The 24314-nt window shown below is 44.6% G+C and overlaps 1 pseudogene; it reads right to left on the bottom strand.

Moving 5' to 3' along the window:
• Window positions 1-966: 966 nt before the first annotated feature.
• On the bottom strand, window positions 967-6322 carry LOC124019942 (annotated as a pseudogene).
• Between the last annotated feature and the right edge of the window lie 17992 nt (window positions 6323-24314).

Genomic DNA, 24314 nt, shown 5'->3' with positions numbered 1-24314 from the left:
AAACAACACTTGAAATATATTTTGACAATTCAGAGATACTTGTTTCTGTCGACATTATCAAACCCACAGCGTGATCTTTTGAGGGGTCCTTTAGCTACGGTAATGACAGGTTACTGGACATGTAATAACAGAATCAAACCTGTATATAAAACAATGAACAAGACACCAAAGTCCCAGAGGGTACCTGATCTTTATTCCATCATACTTTGTCCTCGTTTGTTAATGCAAGTCGCACACTGTGACAGGATTTCAACTCAAGTTTTTACATATCAACCAAACGAAAAACGAAATTGTTGCCATGGAAATCCCTCGCAGGTCAGCTACACCCCGCAGCCAAATCCCATCCAATCCTTCTGTACACTGCAGTCTGTCCATCTTTCGCCAAGCCTACTTTGCCCTACACTCTACCTACCCTAAAACCAGCCTCCGAGGAAAAGAAAAACATCCAGAAAAGAGAAGACAAAAAAAGGAAACTGCAACAATGATCAGGGGAGAGAAATCTCCAGCCACGATCACCACGACGACAGACTCACACGGCTGCACTTGAGATTGAGGAGAAAGAACAAAAATAAAACACCAAACTTTCTACGCAGATCTGACCTCCAGTTCTGCAGTCTGTCCAATAAGAACATCTTATACTGATGGCCCCTCCCATTCTGTCCAATAGGATTATTTTATACTGATATGGCCCCTGCCCACCCTTCTCCCATCACTGCCCCTGCCTAGTTAACCACATAGGAACAAAAACGGAAATAAAAGGCTGCGTTCCCCTACTCAGACGGTGCTGACACATTCCAGATCTTACAACTCCTGAATAGGTATTTTATTTAATAGGTATTTTATTTATAACCTTAACCACATGTCATAGCAATCTGGTGCCCGACGGCACAGTAGATGACTTGGCACGTAACCATAGGTTGATGCATGCAACGTCTGAGCAGAGGAATGCGACCAAAAGCTTATTGAAGAGTATATCCCAGCCCACCCTCCAACCCCACCCCATGTACCCCACACAGCCCAAAAGCAGGCAAGTGCAAGGGTGTCTGCTGGGAAGCCAGCAGTCACAAAGAGTCTTTATGAGGGTTCCCCCTACTGGCAGGAGGACCCTAGTATTTCATTCCCCGGAACAAACTCCTTCGCCTCTGGGTTCAAGCTGCTCTTGCGCTGTAAAAAGAGAGGAGAGGATTAGTATAGGAGCAAACAAAAGGACCCAGACCTGTATGAACAGGTCAAAATAACAGGGCCTCAACATTAAAAACAGACAAGAGGAGACGGTTCAGATTGTAACACGCACCACAGGATAGTTTCTCCAGCTGATGGTCGGTTCCCTGCCAGATTAACCCTAGTCCCAGACTAAAAACAGATTTTACTGGAGAATTTCCTTTCAGCATGGTCTTTAGTCTAGGACTAGGCTTAATATTTTTTTGGGGAAACTGGGCCAAAAAGTAGAAGAGGTATTGTGTCTGTGCTCAAACAACTGGAGAAGATGGGCTACCTACGGTATCTAGGTACTGAATGTGGATAACAACTGGAGAAGATGGGCTACCTACGGTATCTAGGTACTGAATGGGCTACCTACGGTATCTAGGTACTGAATGTGGATAACACTGGAGAAGATGGGCTACCTACACTGGAGAAGATGTATCTACTGAATGTGGATAACACTGAAAGATGGGCTACCTACGGTATCTAGGTACTGAATGTGGATAACACTGGAGAAGATGGGCTACCTACGGTATCTAGGTACTGAATGTGGATAACACTGGAAGATGGTATCTGTGGATAACAGGTACTGAATGTGGATAACACTGGAGAAGATGGGCTACCTACGGTATCTAGGTACTGAATGTGGATAACACTGGAGAAGATGGGCTACCTACGGTATCTAGGTACTGAATGTGGATAACAACTGGAGAAGATGGGCTACCTACCGTATCTAGGTACTTTATGTGGATAACAACTGGAGAAGATGGGCTACCTGAGGTATCTAGGTACTGAATGTGGATAACAACTGGAGAAGATGGGCTACCTGAGGTATCTAGGTACTGAATGTGGATAACAACTGGAGAAGATGGGCTACCTGAGGTATCTAGGTACTGAATGTGGATAACACTGGAGAAGATGGGCTACCTACGGTATCTAGGTACTGAATGTGGATAACAACTGGAGAAGATGGGCTACCTACGGTATCTAGGTACTGAATGTGGATAACAACTGGAGAAGATGGGCTACCTACGGTATCTAGGTACTGAATGTGGATAACAACTGGAGAAGATGGGCTACCTACGGTATCTAGGTACTGAATGTGGATAACAACTGGAGAAGATGGGCTACCTACGGTATCTAGGTACTGAATGTGGATAACAACTGGAGAAGATGGGCTACCTACGGTATCTAGGTACTGAATGTGGATAACAACTGGAGAAGATGGGCTACCTACGGTATCTAGGTACTGAATGTGGATAACAACTGGAGAAGATGGGCTACCTACGGTATCTAGGTACTGAATGTGGATAACAACTGGAGAAGATGGGCTACCTACGGTATCTAGGTACTGAATGTGGATAACACTGGAGAAGATGGGCTACCTACGGTATCTAGGTACTGAATGTGGATAACAATGGGAGAAGATGGGCTACCTACGGTATCTAGGTACTGAATGTGGATAACAACGGAGAAGATGGGCTACCTACGGTATCTAGGTACTGAATGTGGATAACAACTGGAGAAGATGGGCTACCTACGGTATCTAGGTAATGAATGTGGATAACGCTCCACAGCAAATACATTTCAGGCTTTTAACTCTCAGGTTAACTCTAAGGGACAAAATATGAATCCTTGTCCTGGACTGAATAAAGAATCTCCGTTGAACATGCTTTTTAAATCAGGATTCAACTTTATCTGGGAAACTGGCCCTATAAATATAGTGACGTTTTGGTCGACGACGCTCAGACATGCTGCTCGTGTAGAGACAGTTTGTGACACACTCTGACGGACAAACATTCTGACAGGACTTACCGCGAGTTCATCTGCGTTGCCATTGGAGACAGATAGCCCGTTGAGCTGTTGCTGAATCTGCCCCACCCCAGGGGCGAGGTCTCTGGCGGGGATGAACCAATCCTGATCCTCCTCTTCCAGCATTTCCTGGAAACAGCGTTCTAAGAACTCCTGTTCCAGAAGCTCCTCCTCCACCTGGGATGACCACACAATAGGGGAAGAATAGGGCTGGATTACAATCAGCAGTAGATGATTATTTCTTAATATGTCTTTCCTCATGTCCTCTATCCTTGCCTCCTTCTCAAAGCACTGGAGGGCAGCCCAGGTTCGAGGCGCGTGTACAAAACATTAAGAACAGCATTAATTTCCCGGGGCAGGGGCTTTACAAGGAGTCCAAAGCGTTCCACAGGTATGCAGGCCCATGTGGACCACAATGCTCCAACGTAATATGGGTTCTATTTAATTTTACACCATTTGAGCTAGAGACGAGCCTTTTCTTTGCTTTAAAGCTGAAAGCATGACTGTCACAAATTTGTTTTCCCTCTCTGGCACTGCTGAGTGACAACTTGCAAAGCCTACTCAGATTGTCTCTTCATCCCTGGTGTAACCAGCAGCATAGGCCAATGTATCAACTTTGCTCACTCTGCGGGCTGCTCCAATGTAACAGAAGACTGATAAGGGTCTACATCCTGATCGCCTGCTAAATTATATTTTTAAAATGGATGGGAAAAAATAGATGCGCAGGAAGAGCGGACGAAGAGAAGCAGGTGAGTGACGGCTGGAAGGGGATGTGGGCCATGCGGCTTGCTGATCAGAGCTGATATGAACATTATCGGACCCGTCGCATATAAGGACCGGCGAATACAATAAACTATTTGAGATAAAAACTCAGCAAAAAAAGAAAACTGTCCTCTCACTGTCAACTGCGGTTATTTTCAGCAAACTTGACGTGTAAATATTTGTATGAACATAAGATTTGACAAAAACTGAACAAGTTCCATAGACATGTGACTAACAGAAATGGAATAATGTGTCCCAGAACAAAGGGGGGGTCAAAATCAACAGTCACTATCTGGTGTGGCCACCAGCTGCATTAAGTACATCTCCTCCTCATGGACTGCACCAGATTTGCCAGTTCTTGCTGTGAGATGTTACCCCACTTCCACCAAGGCACCTGCAAGTTCCCAGACATTTCTGGGGGGAATAGCCCTAGCCCTCACCCTCCAGTTAAACAGGTCCCAGACGTGCTCAATGGGATTGAGATCCGGGCTCTTCGCTGGCCAAGGCAGAACACTGACATTCCCGTCTTACAGGAAATCATGCACAGAACAAGCAGTGTAGCCGGTGGCATTGTCATGCTGGAGGGTCATGTCAGGATGAGCCTGCAGGAAGGGTACCACATGAGGGAGGATGTCTTCCCTGTAACGCACAACGTTGAGATTGTCTGCAATGACAACAAGCTAGGTCCGATAATGCTGTGACACACCGCCCCAGACCATGATGGACCCTCCACCTCCAAATCAATCCCGCTCCAGAGTACAGGCCTCGTGCAACGCTCATTCCTTCGACGATAAACGCAAAACTGACTGTCACCCCTGGTGAGACAAAACCGCGACTTATCAGTGAAGAGCACTTTTGCCAGTCCTGTCTGGTTCAGCAATGGTGGATTTGTACCCACAGGCAACGTTGTTGCCGGTGATGTCTGGTGAGGACCTGCCTTACAACAGGCCTACAAGCCCTCAGTCCAGCCTCTCTCAGCCTGTTGCGGACAGTTTGAGCACTGATTGGGGGGATTGTGCGTTCCTGGTGTAACTAGGGCAGTTGTTGTTGCTATCCTGTCCCTGTCCCGCAGGTGTGATGTTCAGATGTACCGATCCTGTGCAGGTGTTGTTACACGTGGTCTGCCACTGCGAAGACAATCAGCTGCCCGTCCTGTCTCCCTGTAACGCTGTCTTAGGTGTCTCACAGTACGGACATTGTAATTTATTGCCCTGGCCACATCTGCAGTCCTCATGCCTCCTTGTAGCATGCCTAAGGCACGTCCACACAGATGGGCGATTTTTCGGAGTCAGTAGAAAAGCCTCTTTAGTGTCCTAAGTTCTCATAACTGTGACCTTAATTGACTACCGTCTGTAAGCTGTTAGTGTCTTATCGACCGTTCCACAGGTGCATGTTCATACATTTTTTATGGTTCATTGAACAAGCATGGGAAACCCTTTACAATGAAGGTCTGAAGTTATTTGGATTTTTACAAATGATCTTTGAAAGACATTGTCCTGAAAAAGGGACGTGTCTTTTTTTTTGCTGGGTTATATTTTTTATTACTGAAATTATTAAGAAAACTGACAGGCGCCAGATGGTTCTTTAGATCGGTCGGGCCGAAAAATGTGGTATCATCACATGAAACAGTAATACGGTATTCTAAAAATGTTGGTGTCATAAGTATCATGACGTTTTGGTACCGTGGTACTGGTATACAACACTACTCTGAATGGCACACATACACAATCTATGTCTCAATAGTCTCAAACTTCAAAACCCCTTATTTAAGCCGTGTCCTCCCTTCATCTACACTTATTGAAGGGGAATTAACAAGTTATATCAATAAGGGATCATAGCTTTCACCTGGTTAGTCTATGTCATGACAGTGCATGTCAGAGTAGAAACTATAGCATGAAGTCCAAGGAACTGTCCGTAGATCTCCAAGATAAAATTGTGATGAGGCATATATCTGGGGAAGGAAATATGGGAACTACCCACTTTGCCTAGAGCTGGCCGTTCGACCAAACTGAACAACCGTGCAAGAAGGAGAACCTGCCAGAAGGACAACAGTCTCTACAGCACTTCACCAAGTTGGGCTTTATGGGAGAGTGGCACATGACAGCATGGCTGGAGTTTGCAAAAAGGCATGTGAAAGACAGAGCACAAGGCAAACAATTCTGTGGTCTGATGGGAAAATTGTAACTCTTTGGCTGCCGCTCCCCATCTAACTTAACAGAGCTTGAGAAAACCTGCAAGGAAGAGTGAACATGCCCCTTGATCCTGAGAGTAGAGTAACCTGATCCTAGATCTGTGTACAATGCCAGGCAATATCTATCCAGGGCAACAAAAGAGTGGTCCTAAAAATCACTGACCTGTCTGTTGTAATCCTCCTCGTTCTCCATCCACATGTAGTCAGCGAAGGGGTTGTTGTTGTTGCCCACCTCTCCCTCCTTGTGCCCATTGGCCACGTTCTCTTTCCCAGGGCACTGCTGCCACCTGGTGTTTTCGCCATCTCAGGACTGTTCATCTCCGCAGGCTCTGTAGGGTTAACAGTTTCACACATGCATAAATGGCAACCCACTTTAAAATGAGGCAAATGGCTTTCAAATTGAGAGTAAAGCTCAGCTTGGGTAAACTGAATAAATTACGTGTTTAATAAACATTTAAGGTCAAAAAACGTAGCTAAAACATAAGAGTAGAATGTTAAACCGTTATCTACCCACACATGAACAAATGTATATTGCCAAAACGCAAATAAAGTCCATACTTCATTATTTTACTTACTACTTGCTAGTGTCATACTAGTTAAAGTAGACCAAGAGTAGCGAGTCAGTGGCTGCGCTTACAGCTGACGTGGATACAATTACTAGTTAGCCAGTTCCTACCGTTATAACTCAACAATACCTAGCTAACGCGTTACCTGTATCGTCAGCATTGAAGGATGCACATGTCACGAGAAAAAAAAAAAAGGTGATGACAAACCCCACATGGAGCGAGGCCTACCTGCGTGTCACAGCTGCAACAAGCCAGCCAGACAATTAGCTAACTGGAGTAACGTTTAGTTACAGCTAACATTACCGTTCATCGCAGCACAAATCCTATTTTGAGTATTGGCAGTTTGCTAGTGAGCTAGTTACAGTAGCTAGCTTACTAGTTGGTAAACAACGTTAGGTAGTTTGCTAGTTGGTACACAACGTTAGGTAACTACGTAGCTAGCGAACTCAGAAAACTAGCACGGACTGGCTAACTAGCAGCCTGAAAATAATGTGTGATATAAAAGGGTTGTGGTTTCGACTAAACTTACTGTAGCCATCAAGTCACTGATGAAACGAGTTATGTAAGTTAGCATTCACTAAATAACTAACACATCGTGCAATCACCCTATGAAAAAGGCTTTGGCATACTAACGTTACTAGCGAGCAAGAAAGCTACTTGGCTAGCGAGCTTGCTAACTAACTTGAAATATATAAAAACACGCATATTGGATCAAACTTGGCTAGCAAGCTGTTTTTGATGTACAGACTGAATGTTACGTCACCTGGAACTAGCATAGCCTTCTTACTACCTTGGATGGTCTTTATAGCTAGCTATAAAACTGTTAGCAGGTAGCTAGCTGGTAGTGGTAGAAACAAGCTAAATCAAACTTAGCTCGAAGGCTAACAGCGTGATATGCACACACGATTCAAGTCAACTTGTATCTGGAATGCACAGCAGCCAGTAGCGCAACAAAAACGTAGCTACCTGGCATCGTTGGATAAATATTTAAAGACCACTCGATATATCTTCAATGTTTGACAGGACAATTCGTCGACTTTACAGCTAATTTGCTATCAAGCTAGCCAACTCACTACATTCCATCAAGACGCTCACGGGGGACTTCCGTTTCGTCGTTAAGTTCCCCCAGCCCGCTATATCAGTCGTCATATATCTACCTCAGCGCATCAACTGAGAGGTTGATGTCATGGGGATGCGATTATTTTTCTTTATTTTTAATTTCACCTTTATTTAACTAGGCAAGTCAGTTAAGAACAAATTCTTATTTACAGTGACTGCCTACCAAAAGGGCCCTGCGGGGACGGAGCCTGGGATTGAATAATAATAATAATAAATACAATATTTTAATATAGGTCAAAACACACATCACAACGAGAGACAATACAACACTACACAAAGAGAGACCCAAGACAACATAGCAAGGCAGCAACACATGACACACAACAAAACATGGTACAAACATTATTGGGCACAGTCAACAGCACAAAGGTCAAGAAGGTAGAGACAACAATATGTCACACAAAGCAGCCACAACTGTCAGTAAGAGTGTCCATGATTGAGTCTTTGAATGAAGAGATTGAGATTAAACTGTCCAGTTTGAGTGTTTGTTGCAGCTCGTTTCAGTTGCTAGCTGCAGTGAACTGAAAAGAGCAGCGACCCAGGGATGCACCTGTTCTGCCAGTCACATTCTGTTAAAGGTCCCTAAAGCATTTACATTACATGACTTAAATGTAATGTAATGTAAATGCTTTGGGGACCTTTAACAGAATGTGACTGGCAGAACAGGTGTTCTGAACAGAAGATGAGGGATGCAGTAGATATCTCACATAGGGGGGAGTGAGGCACAAGAGGGTTTTCTAAATAACCATCAACCAGTGGGTCTTGTGACGGGTATACAGAGATGACCAGTTTACAGAGGAGGACTTGTGTTGGATCATTGTCCTGCTGCAGAACCCAAGTGCTCTTCAGCTTGAGGTCACAAACTGATGGCCAGACATTCTCCTTCAGGATTTTTTTGGGAGAGAGCAGAATTCATGGTTCCATCAATCACAGCAAATTGTCCAGGTTCTAAAGCAGCCCGAGACCATCACACTACCACCACCATATTTGACTGTTGGTGTGATGTTCTTTTCTGAAATGCTGTGTTACTTTTACGCCAGATGTAACGGGAAGCACACCTTCCAAAAAGTTCAACTTTGTCTCATCAGTCCACAGAATATTTCCCCAAAAGTCTTGGGGATCATCAAGATGTTGTTTGCCAAAAGTGAGACAAGGCTTTATGTTCTTTTTGCCATGGATGCCATTTTTTCCCAGTCTCTTTCTTATGGTTGAGTCATGAACACTGACCTTAACTGAGGCAAGTGAGGCCTGCAGTTCTTTAGATGTTGTGGTGGGTTCTTTTGTGACCTCTTGGATGAGTCATCGCTGCGCTCTTGGGGTAATTTTGGTAGGCCGGCCACTCCTGAGAAGGTTCATCACTGTTCCACACTTTCTCCATTTGGGATAATGTCTCTCACCGTGGTTCACTGGAGTCCCAAAGCTTTAGAAATGGCTTTGTAACCCAAACTGATAGATGTCAATTACTCTGTTTCTCATCTGTTCCTGAATTTCTTTGGATCGCGGCATGAAGTCTTGCTTTTTGAGTTCTTTTAGCCTACTTCACTTTTTTCCCTTAATAAATAAAATTATCAATTGAAAACTGCATTTTGTGTTTACTTGGGTTATCTTTGTGTAATATTTCATTTAGTTTGATGATCTGAAACATTTAAGTGTGACAAATGTGCAAAAAATAAGAAATCAGGATGGTGGCAAAGACTTGTTCACAGCACTATAGTTGCTGTAGTTATAAACAGATAAGATAAGCATTCCTGCAACATTGTTTTGTTAAGTGAATTGATTGCACCCAAATTGGCCATTTACATTTATAGGATACCTATAATATTCAATAAACATAGTAGCCTACATCAGATTTGGACCAAACCTCTTAACAATGATTCAAATGTGAGGAATCCAAATGAAGGGTAAACAGCCACCCACGTAACCCCCTAAACCCCACACCAAGCCCACCCCAACGGCCAGTATACCTCATTCATTCTCTATGTCTGACAAGTACTACAAAGCGGTAAAAAGCCACCCACGTAACCCCTAAACCCCACACCAAGCCCACCCCAACATCCAGTATACCTCATTCATTCTCTATGTCTACAAGTACTACAAAGCGGTAAACAGCCACCCTATCGTAACCCCTAAACCCCACACCAAGCCCACCCCAACGGCCAGTATACCTCATTCATTCTCTATGTCTGACAAGTACTACAAAGCGGTAAACAGCCACCCACGTAACCCCCTAAACCCCACACCAAGCCCACCCCAACGGCCAGTATACCTCATTCATTCTCTATGTCTGACAAGTACTACAAAGCGGTAAACAGCCACCCACGTAACCCCCTAAACCCCACACCAAGCCCACCCCAACTGGCCAGTATACCCCATTCATTCTCTATGTCTGACAAGTACTACAAAGCGGTAAACAGCCACCCACGTAACCCCTAAACCCCACACCAAGCCCACCCAACGGCCAGTATACCTCATTCATTCTCTATGTCTGACAAGTACTACAAAGCGGTAAACAGCCACCCACGTAACCCCCTAAACCCCACACCAAGCCCACCCCAACGGCCAGTATACCTCATTCATTCTCTATGTCTGACAAGTACTACAAAGCGGTAAAAAGCCACCCACGTAACCCCCTAAACCCCACACCAAGCCCACCCCAACGGCCAGTATACCTCATTCATTCTCTATGTCTGACAAGTACTACAAAGCGGTAAAAAGCCACCCACGTAACCCCTAAACCCCACACCAAGCCCACCCCAACGGCCAGTATACCTCATTCATTCTCTATGTCTGACAAGTACTACAAAGCGGTAAACAGCCACCCACGTAACCCCTAAACCCCACACCAAGCCCACCCCAACGGCCAGTATACCTCATTCATTCTCTATGTCTGACAAGTACTACAAAGCGGTAAAAAGCCACCCACGTAACCCCCTAAACCCCACACCAAGCCCACCCCAACGGCCAGTATACCTCATTCATTCTCTATGTCTGACAAGTACTACAAAGCGGTAAACAGCCACCCACGTAACCCCCTAAACCCCACACCAAGCCCACCCCAACGGCCAGTATACCTCATTCTGATTCTCTATGTCTGACAAGTATTCTATGTCTGACAAGTACTACAAAGCGGTAAACAGCCACCCACGTAACCCCTAAACCCCACACCAAGCCCACCCCAACGGCCAGTATACCTCATTCATTCTCTATGTCTGACAAGTACTACAAAGCGGTAAAAAGCCACCCACGTAACCCCTAAACCCCACACCAAGCCCACCCCAACGGCCAGTATACCTCATTCATTCTCTATGTCTGACAAGTACTACAAAGCGGTAAACAGCCACCCACGTAACCCCTAAACCCCACACCAAGCCCACCCCACAACGGCCAGTATACCTCATTCATTCTCTATGTCTGACAAGTACTACAAAGCGGTAAAAAGCCACCCACGTAACCCCTAAACCCCACACCAAGCCCACCCCAACGGCCAGTATACCTCATTCATTCTCTATGTCTGACAAGTACTACAAAGCGGTAAAAAGCCACCCACGTAACCCCTAAACCCCACACCAAGCCCACCCCAACGGCCAGTATACCTCATTCATTCTCTATGTCTGACAAGTACTACAAAGCGGTAAAAAGCCACCCACGTAACCCCTAAACCCCACACCAAGCCCACCCCAACGGCCAGTATACCTCATTCATTCTCTATGTCTGACAAGTACTACAAAGCGGTAAAAAGCCACCCACGTAACCCCCTAAACCCCACACCAAGCCCACCCCAACGGCCAGTATACCTCATTCATTCTCTATGTCTGACAAGTACTACAAAGCGGTAAAAGCCACCCACGTAACCCCTAAACCCCACACCAAGCCCACCCCAACGGCCAGTATACCTCATTCATTCTCTATGTCTGACAAGTACTACAAAGCGGTAAAAAGCCACCCACGTAACCCCCTAAACCCCACACCAAGCCCACCCCAACGGCCAGTATACCTCATTCATTCTCTATGTCTGACAAGTACTACAAAGCGGTAAACAGCCACCCACGTAACCCCCTAAACCCCACACCAAGCCCACCCCAACGGCCAGTATACCTCATTCATTCTCTATGTCTGACAAGTACTACAAAGCGGTAAACAGCCACCCACGTAACCCCCTAAACCCCACACCAAGCCCACCCCAACGGCCAGTATACCTCATTCATTCTCTATGTCTGACAAGTACTACAAAGCGGTAAACAGCCACCCACGTAACCCCTAAACCCCACACCAAGCCCACCCCAACGGCCAGTATACCTCATTCATTCTCTATGTCTGACAAGTACTACAAAGCGGTAAAAAGCCACCCACGTAACCCCTAAACCCCACACCAAGCCCACCCCAACGGCCAGTATACCTCATTCATTCTCTATGTCTGACAAGTACTACAAAGCGGTAAAAAGCCACCCACGTAACCCCTAAACCCCACACCAAGCCCACCCCAACGGCCAGTATACCTCATTCATTCTCTATGTCTGACAAGTACTACAAAGCGGTAAAAAGCCACCCACGTAACCCCTAAACCCCACACCAAGCCCACCCCAACTGCCAGTATACCTCATTCATTCTCTATGTCTGACAAGTACTACAAAGCGGTAAAAAGCCACCCACGTAACCCCTAAACCCCACACCAAGCCCACCCCAACGGCCAGTATACCTCATTCATTCTCTATGTCTGACAAGTACTACAAAGCGGTAAAAAGCCACCCACGTAACCCCTAAACCCCACACCAAGCCCACCCCAACGGCCAGTATACCTCATTCATTCTCTATGTCTGACAAGTACTACAAAGCGGTAAAAAGCCACCCACGTAACCCCTAAACCCCACACCAAGCCCACCCCAACGGCCAGTATACCTCATTCATTCTCTATGTCTGACAAGTACTACAAAGCGGTAAAAAGCCACCCACGTAACCCCTAAACCCCACACCAAGCCCACCCCAACGGCCAGTATACCTCATTCATTCTCTATGTCTGACAAGTACTACAAAGCGGTAAAAAGCCACCCACGTAACCCCTAAACCCCACACCAAGCCCACCCCAACGGCCAGTATACCTCATTCATTCTCTATGTCTGACAAGTACTACAAAGCGGTAAAAAGCCACCCACGTAACCCCTAAACCCCACACCAAGCCCACCCCAACGGCCAGTATACCTCATTCATTCTCTATGTCTGACAAGTACTACAAAGCGGTAAAAAGCCACCCACGTAACCCCTAAACCCCACACCAAGCCCACCCCAACGGCCAGTATACCTCATTCATTCTCTATGTCTGACAAGTACTACAAAGCGGTAAAAAGCCACCCACGTAACCCCTAAACCCCACACCAAGCCCACCCCAACGGCCAGTATACCTCATTCATTCTCTATGTCTGACAAGTACTACAAAGCGGTAAAAAGCCACCCACGTAACCCCTAAACCCCACACCAAGCCCACCCCAACGGCCAGTATACCTCATTCATTCTCTATGTCTGACAAGTACTACAAAGCGGTAAAAAGCCACCCACGTAACCCCTAAACCCCACACCAAGCCCACCCCAACGGCCAGTATACCTCATTCATTCTCTATGTCTGACAAGTACTACAAAGCGGTAAAAGCCACCCACGTAACCCCTAAACCCCACACCAAGCCCACCCCAACGGCCAGTATACCTCATTCATTCTCTATGTCTGACAAGTACTACAAAGCGGTAAAAAGCCACCCACGTAACCCCTAAACCCCACACCAAGCCCACCCCAACGGCCAGTATACCTCATTCATTCTCTATGTCTGACAAGTACTACAAAGCGGTAAAAGCCACCCACGTAACCCCTAAACCCCACACCAAGCCCACCCCAACGGCCAGTATACCTCATTCATTCTCTATGTCTGACAAGTACTACAAAGCGGTAAAAAGCCACCCACGTAACCCCTAAACCCCACACCAAGCCCACCCCAACGGCCAGTATACCTCATTCATTCTCTATGTCTGACAAGTACTACAAAGCGGTAAAAAGCCACCCACGTAACCCCTAAACCCCACACCAAGCCCACCCCAACGGCCAGTATACCTCATTCATTCTCTATGTCTGACAAGTACTACAAAGCGGTAAAAAGCCACCCACGTAACCCCATTCTCTAAACCCCACCACCCAAGCCCACAAAGTCTGACAAGTACTACAAAGCGGTAAAAAGCCACCCACGTAACCCCCTAAACCCCACACCAAGCCCACCCCAACGGCCAGTATACCTCATTCATTCTCTATGTCTGACAAGTACTACAAAGCTGTGGCTAGTAGTATTGTGTCTTCATACTATTTCATGCATCCTCTGTGAATTTGGTGATGGTTATTTTCCCCTGTTCAGAGAAATCAGTCATCGAAGTGTATGTGCCATCATACAACCTAATATTACCATGTTCTGGTGCTGTTCCTACTATTAGTGGAAAAAGGTGTGAAGAACACCCACTCAAAGTTAATTCAAGGCTGAACCTTCAAATGATAATCATTTATAAATGCAGAGTGAATAGTTAAAATTAGAACAATGTATTTGCCCAAGGAAAACTAAAAACTGCTTTGAGGGCTACTCATTCTTCATTTCATTCTTTCACTTTCTTTCTTCATTGCATCTTCTATTGTGGAATGTTGCTACATCCCAAATCATATTGGTGACCAGTTGAAGTGGTTGGTTCCTTGATGGTGCAGATGATGCTTGTTTTTGGTAAACAACATGTGTCTTCTCTGTTTGGCCAAGAATAGGATCTTGCTGGATAACTTGGACGGATTCATTTCAACTTCAGGTCCATGTTTTTATCATCCACAGCATCGCCATTTCCAATCCAGCACTCATCATCATAGCAGCAAACTAGACAATAGAAAATCAGATCAAAATCAGATCTATGGGTTTCCCGAGGACCAAGTCAAACTTAATGGCATCATCTGTGTCACTGCAAACTGTCTTTGCACCTATGAGGCTTTTGAAGAGTGTAACAGAGTGATGGAAGCTGATGGTTCCTGGCAGATTTATTGTGTTCTAGCTTGCTGCTATGATGATAAGTACTGGATTGGAATGACAGACTCTGGGCATGATAAAAACATGGAGGTAAAGGTGAAACTTCTGCATCCAATAAGGTCATTTTATTGGCCATCCAGAAGAGAGATCCCTCCCCCTCCCTCCCTCCCTCCCTCCCTCCCTCCCTCCCTCCCTCCCTCCCTCCCTCCCTCCCTCCCTCCCTCCCCTCCCTCCCTCCCTCCCTCCCTCCCTCCCTCCCTCCCTCCCTCCCTCCCTCCCTCCCTCCCCAACAGCTTCATGCACCCTCACCAAGTAACCTGTGTTTCTCCTGTTCGTAAACTGATGCCACCCATCACCCCACTTAATGGACCACACCTGACATGCAAATGTTTTCCACTGGTTATGACAACACTAAGTGATGTTTATGATGTTTAGTATGGTTGAAGAGAATATGCCGTGCAGTGTAGAATGTGTTATGGATGGATAGGGCCCTGAGTTTTTCCAGACCAGGTCAAGTCAAAAGGCCAGGAAATCTAGTTACACAATATGGTGATTAGTACATTATAGCTGGAACTGCCCACTGATTTCAAGGATAAATATATAGAAACATGATTATTGTATTGTCCCCCACAATTAAATCAGGGAGGAGACTATGGATCGGTCACATTCCATCCGACCGTCAGTCACACGTGATATCTCAGTCAGCACTGGCGCGATTTCTATGAAAACTGGCTAAAAGATGCGTCTTGCTATAGAGATCCGTGGTTAAACTGATAGGCCCAAGTGTCACGTTCTGACCTTAGTTTCTTTGTTATGTCTTTGTTTTAGTATGGTCAGGGCGTGAGTTGGGTGGGTTGTCTATGTTCGTTTTTCTATAATTTGGGATTTCTGTGTTCGGCCTGGTATGGTTCTCAGAGGCAGCTGTCAATCGTTGTCCCTGATTGAGAATCATACTTAGGTAGCCTGGTTTCACTTTTGATTTGGGGGGTTTCGGGACTGTTTAGTTTATTCATGGTTATTGGTTTGGTCCAGTGGTCTGTTGTGTTTTGATTAAACATTATGGACACTTACCACGCTGCGCATGGTAAGTGTCCTTCTCGCTACTCCTCATCAGAAGAGGAAGACGAGATCCGTTACACCAAGGGGGACGATATAGTAATCAACTGAAATTAAACGTTTTTAACAAGGATATCTCCTGTCTCGTTTGATCTTGAATTGTTGTCACTAATTGGGGGCGCTGCATTATTCGTGGGGGATAACATGTTTACTGTTACCTTGTTTGATATAATAATTTGTTATTTTTTATATAAATATACAGGCATATCCTTTGTGTATCATCGTTAATGAAGACAGACAGACAGGGAGATCCTTAATAATTATTTATTGAATCAGATCATCCCCAACAATATCTACATTGTAACGTTCAAGCACCATCATCTATCATTTCAAGAGAAAACACATGTACATGTTTGGTGCCAGTCTGTTTCTGCCTTAGTCAACTGAATTGTCTGTCTCTCTTCCAATAAAATATCACACTAAAGTTGAAACAGAATGACACCAGGTCTATTTATAAACAAGTACATTATAGCCGGGATTCAAAACAAAACCACGCTATATCAAACTTGATATTTTAAGGTCATTTCAAATTGAGCCGACGTGCAACATTTACTTTCAATCTCATGTCTGCGAATGCAGTACTGTTGACCTTAAAAGCGATGTTGTCTATAAATGCGATTGGATTGAATCCCGGCCTGTATATCCACATTTTCTTGCTAAATATGGAAGACTTGAGAAGTGCTTAGGCTGGTTTACACATTATGCGGGTATATAAACTGCAGACCCAATATTACCAAACAAAATCGACAGGGCGGGGAATCAAACCCTCACTTTCTAGTCTACTGATTACTTTGGAAATAGATTCAAACATCATGAATTAGAAAACAATCACAATTTAATTTAAAAAAAACATAAGACAGAAATATAATGACATAGTGTACATTTTTTAAAGCACTAATGGTTGAAGAGATTTTACTTCATGTCTTAGAGACTTCTGATGCAGGGCAGCTTCCCAACCCTGTGGAGGTAGAGGAAGGGCTGCACAAACCCAGAGATTATAACAATGCACAAACAAATAGACATGCCTATAAAAAAGTATATGTAGGGAATGTAACTTTTAGTCTGTGCCATCAATGCCATTGGGAGTTGAGACACAGTAGCATACACCAGGATAATCAAAATGATTTTAAAGGCCTTCATCTTAATGCTGTTTGTCCCCTCCCTGTCCCCATCCCCCGGCCCTGGACGTTTCAGAGCCCAGAGAACTGAGAGGCAGCAGAATGACATCAGAGAAAAAATAGATCATTGACTGGGCAAATATAGAGTAGAAGAACACTGGTAAATAGTTAGCAAACAAAGATAAACAGCAGGACACAAGAACCATCAGCCAGACAACACTACAACACCCCACCCTGTATCTCAGGGGTTTGTACTTCAGGAAGACCACAGGGTGGACCACCGCCAGGTAGCGCTCTACACAGATACAGGACAGGAACAGGGGACGGCCAGTGAAAACAAACCCATAGGAAAAAATAGCAACTTTTGCGATAAATTCAGACTGGATGTAGAGTTCAGCCATGCTGAAGGTATTAAAGAGGCTGAAGATGATCTCAGACACGGTCAGGTTGAGAGAGAAGAACTCTGAGGCCATCGTCCCTCCTGCTCCAGTCAGTATCAGCCACAGGATGTAGATATTGGTGGGGAGACCCAGGATGATGTTGATTGAAAAGGAAGCAGTAAGAAAGGGGAATAAGTATGCCACAAGGAAAGCCTTTTCTTTGGGATCAATGAGCGAGACAGGAGGAGATGTGAACGTATCATTGACTTTAGTTAAGTTCATCTCAACCATGTGTGGAACTGTAATGTGTGAAAGGTCTTGAAATCTGTAAAGGAAAGAGCTAAAGAGAGAGAGAGAGATGGAGAGAGAGAGAGAGATGGAGAGAGGGAGGGAGAGGGGGTGAGCGGGAGGGAGATGGGGAGAGAGAAGAGAGAGAGAGAGAGAGAGAGAGATGGAGAGAGAGAGAGAGATGGAGAGAGGGAGGGAGAGGGGGTGAGCGGGAGGGAGATGGGGAGAGAGAAGAGAGAGAAAGAGAGAGAGAGAGAGAGGGGGGGGGGGAGCGGGAGAGAGAGAGATGGAGAGAGAGAGAGATGGAGAGAGGGAGGGAGAGGGGGTGAGCGGGAGGGAGATGGGGAGAGAGAAGAGAGAGAGAGAGAGAGAGAGAGAGAGAGAGAGAGGGCAGAGAGAGAGATGGAGAGAGAGAGAGAGAGAGAGAGAGAGAGAGAGAGAGAGAGAGAGAGAGAGAGAGAGAGAGAGAGAGAGAGAGAGAGATGGAGAGAGAGAGAGAGAGGGGGTGAGCGGGAGGGAGATGGGGAGAGAGAAGAGAGAGTGAGGGAGAGAGAGAGAGAGAGAGAGAGAGAGAGAGAGAGAGAGGAGAGGTAAGCGGGAGGGAGATGGGGAGAGAGAATAGAGAGAGATGGAGAGAGAGAGAGAGAGAGAGGGGTGAGCGGGAGAGAGATGGGGAGAGAGAAGAGAGAGTGAGGGAGAGAGAGAGAGAGATGGAGAGAGAGAGAGAGAGAGAGGGGGGTGAGCGGGAGGGAGATGGGGAGAGAGAAGAGAGAGTGAGGGAGAGGAGGATTGTTATATAACAACAGGTTCATGCAAAGTATTTCTCTCGCTATAATACCAGTCTTTATTCATATTATATTTGTACATACAATCATTCTGTTACCAGTCTAATAGGGTGTTTGGTAAAGACACTTTTTTACCCTGTTTGAAAAACATATGTGAATCGCTGAATCCTGTCAACTAGGTGTGCAGCCTAGTTAGAACCACAAGAAAGCACACCAAAAAATAGAGCAAAATGGGGGAAGGAGGGAATCAAAGAGGAAGAGAGAGGGAAAGGGAGAGAGGGATAGAAAGGGAGAGAGAGGAAAGGGGAGGGAAAGAAAGGGCGAGAGAGGGAAAGGGAGGGATAGAAAGGGAGAGAGAGAGGAAAGGGAGAGAGGGAAATGAAGGGATAGAAAGGGAGAGGGAGAGGGAAAGGGAGGGATAGAAAGGGAGAGAGAGGGAAAGGGAGGGATAGAAAGGGAGAGAGAGGGAAAGGGAGGGATAGAAAGGGAGAGAGAGGGAAAGGGAGGGATAGAAAGGGGAGAGAGGAAAGGGAGGGATAGAGGGGGAGAGAGAGGGAAAGGGAGGGATAGAGGGGGAGAGAGAGGGAAAGGGGGAGGGATAGAAAGGGAGAGAGAGAGGGACCACCCATACAGAAACAGGGGAGGACATTTTTACAAGCAAAAGTATCATGTAAACTATTTATAACGTGCTATAATTGCAGTCTTTACTCATCTTATATATGCACATATAATCATACTGTACCCAAGGCAATAGGGTGTTGATACAGTATTATTCTGGTAATGACAGATTATTTTTTACATTGGATGAAAAATGTACTAAAAACACTGAGTACCGTCAACTAGGTGTGCAGCTGTGCCAAAATCACAATGAAACACACACAAAACCTAATGAAGCTAAATGAAGAAAGATACTCTCTTACCAGCCTTTGTAGATCATATAATAAATAGAGATTATCACTTTGTAAACATGACGAAATATCAAAATATGTCGATATATTTGTATAAATTGCTAATATTACAATAGCTTTGCTCACAAGCTACATCAATCGATATCATTTGAGATAAATTAAATTCTAAATGAAAAACTATAATTTAAAAATACAAATGAAACTATTTAACTCACCTGTAGCCTATTGATTCAGCGTCTCTGTCCTCTGAGGTGTGGTGGGTTGTGTCTGTCACACGTGCTGGAACTGATGACCTCACACTAAATATCCAAATCTCTGCCCTGCCCTGCCACACCTGCTTGTCGTGTCATCTCAACCGGCTGATGTAGACCACAGTGTATCTCCAATGGTACCCTATTCCTTATAAAGTGCACTACTTTTGACTAGAGCCCTAGTTAAATAAAGTTGAACTAAAAAAATAAAAATAAATATAGGGTATAGGTTGCCATTTTAGAAGTCGACCAGAGCTCTGACGAGGAATGTCAGATTGTAGGAAAATAACAAGTACAAATATATTTTTAAAGCTTGCATTCATAGGTCAACACTGTTACTTTAATTGTCACCGTTAAAAGTCATTTTTCTCTGGAGATTCTAAAAAACTGTGTTCCATATTTCGGAATGTTCTAATGAGGTGAAAGAAATTATACATTTTTACAAAATTACATTACCCGAAAGAAAATCTATTCTTGGAGGACTCGGTCACCTCTTCCTCAGAGACACCTGATACACCCGATACAGTCCAGTGTCCACAGGGGGATTGGGTGCCTATCCATGTCTTGAGGATGTCGGGAAATGCCTTTTAAACAGGCCACTAGGGGCAACAATTACCATCAAGTACGCTTTGGTTGGGGTTTATGAGCGTAATCCCATGACTCGTGATCAGTCGGGGACACTGTTTTTTCTATTTTTTATTTGAACCCTATTTCAAACTTTAACTCTCACAACCATTCAGAATGAGAGCTTGAACCATAACTTAACCTTAACCTCCCTCCAAACAGAGAGAACACGTGTGTGTCTCTCTCTCTCTCTCTCTCTCTCTCTCTCTCTCTCTCTCTCTCTCTCTCTCTCTCTCTCTCTCTCTCTCTCTCTCTCTCTCTCTCTCTCTCTCTCTCTCTCTCTCTCTCTTGCTCCCTCCTGCCCTCCTCCCTCCTTCACCTACAACCACACCCTCAGCCATCCCCACTCAGACACCTGTATTTCGCCGGTCTGCAAACTGATGCTGACCATCATCTCACTAGATGGACCACACCTGACATGCAAATGTTTTCCACTGGTAATGACAACACTAAGTGATGTTTAGTATGGTTGAAGAGAATATGCTGTGCTGTGTAGAATGTGTTATGGATGGATAGGGCCCTGAGTTTCTCCAAACCAGGTCAGGTCAAAAAGTCAGGATAAACTCGAGGCCCTAGTTACACAACATGGTGGTCAGTGTCACGAGTCCGACCGAGGGTGTTTCCCCTTCCCGGGCGGGTAGCGCTCGGCGGTCGTCGTCACCGGCCTATTAGCTGCCACTGATTGTCTTTCCTCTCCCTCCTTGTATGTTTATTGGTAGCACCTGTTTATGTATAATTAGATTTTTCCGTTGTACATTTTCATTCCCTGTGTTTGGGGCCGTTACTATTGTGAGCACCTTGTGGTGCGTTGGTGCGATTATAGACGCACAGCATTGCACTCTCTGTCTCCTGCGTTTGAGTCCACACCCACGACACCCGGAGCATTACAGTCAGTGCAGAAGAATTCAATGTAAATGTCATGACACCATTATAGCTGGAACTGACCATTGATTTAATGGAAAAATATAATATATAATTGTATTTGTTATTATAGTTATTGTTATTTTTTTATTAGAAATATACAGACATATCCTTTAATTATCCTCTTTAAAGAAGACAGACTGACAGGAAGATCATTGTTAAGTATGTATTTAATCTCATCAACCCAACAATATCTTCATAGTAACTTTCAAGCAAAATAATCACTCATCATTTCAAGAGAAACACATGCAAACGTTTGGCGCCAGTCTATTTCAACGCTCTCTATCACGCTAAAGTTTAAACAGAATGACACTAGGTCTATTTACAACAAGTACCTTATGGCCGGGATTCAATCAGTGCTTTACTATGTTTGACATTTAATGAGCCGACATGTGCAGCATTTCCCTTGAATACCATCTCCACGAACGTGGTACCATTACCTTTAAAAGCTGCATTGTCTACAAGCGCCATTTGTCTGAGTCCCGGCCAATATCGCAATTTTCTTGCAAAATATGGACAATTTGAGAAGCTATTTGGCTGGTTTACACTCTCTGTGTACATAACCTGCAGACCCAATAGTAACACTGTTGACACTGTTGTATATGCTACTGCCCCTACGGCAGCTCAGGCTCTGACTCTTCAGTCTGCTTTTACTACCTTGCAGAAAGCCTTAGTTGACCTGAAGTTGGTACAAGACGCTGGTAAATCCAAGTACATGTTATTTTCCTAATCATGTAATAATGTAACTGATGATTTGTGCATAAGTACCTCAGATGGTGCCCTTATTGATCGTGTCCCCACCTATAAATATCTGGTCATCTGAATTGATGAAAAGGTATGTTTTAAAAAGCATGTTGATGAGTTAGTCAAGAAATTAAGAGTTAAATTGGGCTTCTCCTGTAGGAATAGGGCTTGCATTTCATCAAATAGTAGAAAACAGATCATTCAGTCTTCATTCATTCCTGTTATAGATGATGGTGATATTATAAACATGAATGCAGCTAACAGGGTTATGAAGCCCTTGGACACAATTTATAATAGTGCACTTCAAGGTAAAACATCTGACAGACACTCACCACTGTATACTGTCACGCCTTCTTCCGAAGTCGTTGCCTCTCCTTGTTCGGGCGGTGCTCGGCGGTCGACGTCACCGGTCTTCTAGCCATCATTGATCCATTTGTCATTTTCCATTGGTTTTGTCTTGTCTTCCCACACACCTGGTTTCAATCCCATTCATTACCTGTTGTGTATTTAACCCCGTTTCCCCTTATGTCTTTGTCAGAGATTGTTTTATTGTCAGTGTAGTTTTTGTTGTATAGGTGCGCGACGGGTCCTCGTACCCATGTTTTTCATGTCTGTACATTTGAGTGTTATGGAGCATGTTCTGTGGACATTTATTAAAAGACTCCATTTCCACTCTATTCTGACTCTCCTGCGCCTGACTTCCCTGCCACCTATACACACCACGCTGACACATACTTTATCATCAAGCTGGTTGGACCTCGCTATAAACACGTACAGTTGGAAGTCATTATAAATGGGTTTTCAACCACTCCACACATTTCTTGTTAAAGAGGAGAAATGTAATATGTCTGTATATTTCTAGTAAATATTGACAATAATTATAATAAAACATAGAATAATAATAATATTTAAATATATTTATCCTTTAAATCAATAGTCAGGTCCAGCTGTAATGGTGTCAGAAATGTACATTTAATACTTCTGCACTGACCACCATATTAGGAAACTAGAGCCGGGAGATTTTCCTGAGCATCTGACCTGGTCTGGGAAAACTCAGGGCCCATCCATCCCCAACATTCTACACACCACCACATATTCTCTTCAACCATACTAAACATCACTTAGTGTTGTCATAACCAGTGGAAAACATTCTACACAGCACCACATATTCTCTTCAACCATACTAAACATCACTTAGTGTTGTCATAACCAGTGGAAAACATTCTACACAGCACCACATATTCTCTTCAACCATAATATCTTATGTTTCACAGAGTCGTGACTAAACAACGACATCATTAAATCAAATCATCAAATCAAATCAAATTGTATTTGTCACATACACATGGTTAGCAGATGTTAATGCGAGTGTAGTGAAATGCTTGTGCTTCTAGTTCCGACAATGCAGTAATAACCAACGAGTAATCTAACCTAACAATTCCACAACTACACAGTATATACATATGCATATGAGATGAGTAATGTAGGGTATATAAACATAAAGTGGAATAGTGTAAAGTGGCTAGTGATACATGTATTACATAAAGATGGCAAGATGCAGTAGATGATATAGAGTACAGTATATACATATGCATATGAGATGGGTAATGTAGGGTATGTAAACATTATATTAAGTGGCATTGTTTAAAGTGGCTAGTGATACATTTTTACATCAATTCCCATCATTTTCCATAACTATAGTGGCTGGAGTTGAGTCAGTATGTTGGCAGCAGCCACTCAATGTTAGTGGTGGCCGTTTAACAGTCTGATGGCCATGAGATAGAAGCTGTTTTTCAGCCTCTCGGTCCCAGCTTTGATGCACCTGTACTGACCTCGCCTTCTGGATGATAGCGGGGTGAACAGCCAGTGGCTTGGGTGGTTGTTGTCCTTGATGATCTTTATGATCCTTCCTGTGACATCAGGTGGTGTAGGTGTCCTGGAGGGCAGTTAGTATGCCCCCGGTGATGGTTTGTGCAGACCTTACTACCCTCTGGAGAGCTTTACGGTTGTCGGCGGAGCAGTTGCCGTACCAGCCCGACAGGATGCTCTCGATTGTGCATCTGTAGAAGTTTGTGAGTGCTTTTGGTGACAAGCCAAATTTCTTCAGCCTCCTGTGCCTTCTTCACAATGCTTTCTTTGTGGGTGGACCAATTCCGTTTGTCCGTGATGTGTACGCCGAGGAACTTAAAACTTACTACCCTCTCCACTACTGTCCCGTCGATGTGGATAGGGGGGTGCTCCCTCTGCTGTTTCCTGAAGTCCACAATCATCTGCTTTGTTTTGTTAACGTTGAGTGTGAGAATATTTTCCTGAAGCCACACTCCGAGGGCCCTCACCTCCTCCCTGTAGGCCGTCTCGTCGTTGTTGGTAATCAAGCCTACCACTGTAGTGTCGTCCGCAAACTTGATGATTGAGTTGGAGGTGTGCATGGCCACGCAGTCGTGGGTGAACAGGGAGTACAGGAGAGGGCTCAGAACGCACACTTGTGGGGC

Source organism: Oncorhynchus gorbuscha, unplaced genomic scaffold, assembly GCF_021184085.1.
Source record: "Oncorhynchus gorbuscha isolate QuinsamMale2020 ecotype Even-year unplaced genomic scaffold, OgorEven_v1.0 Un_scaffold_729, whole genome shotgun sequence".
Taxonomy (NCBI): domain Eukaryota; kingdom Metazoa; phylum Chordata; class Actinopteri; order Salmoniformes; family Salmonidae; genus Oncorhynchus; species Oncorhynchus gorbuscha.
The sequence above is the reverse complement of the archived record's forward strand: the minus strand, read 5'-3'. Positions and strand labels throughout refer to the sequence as shown.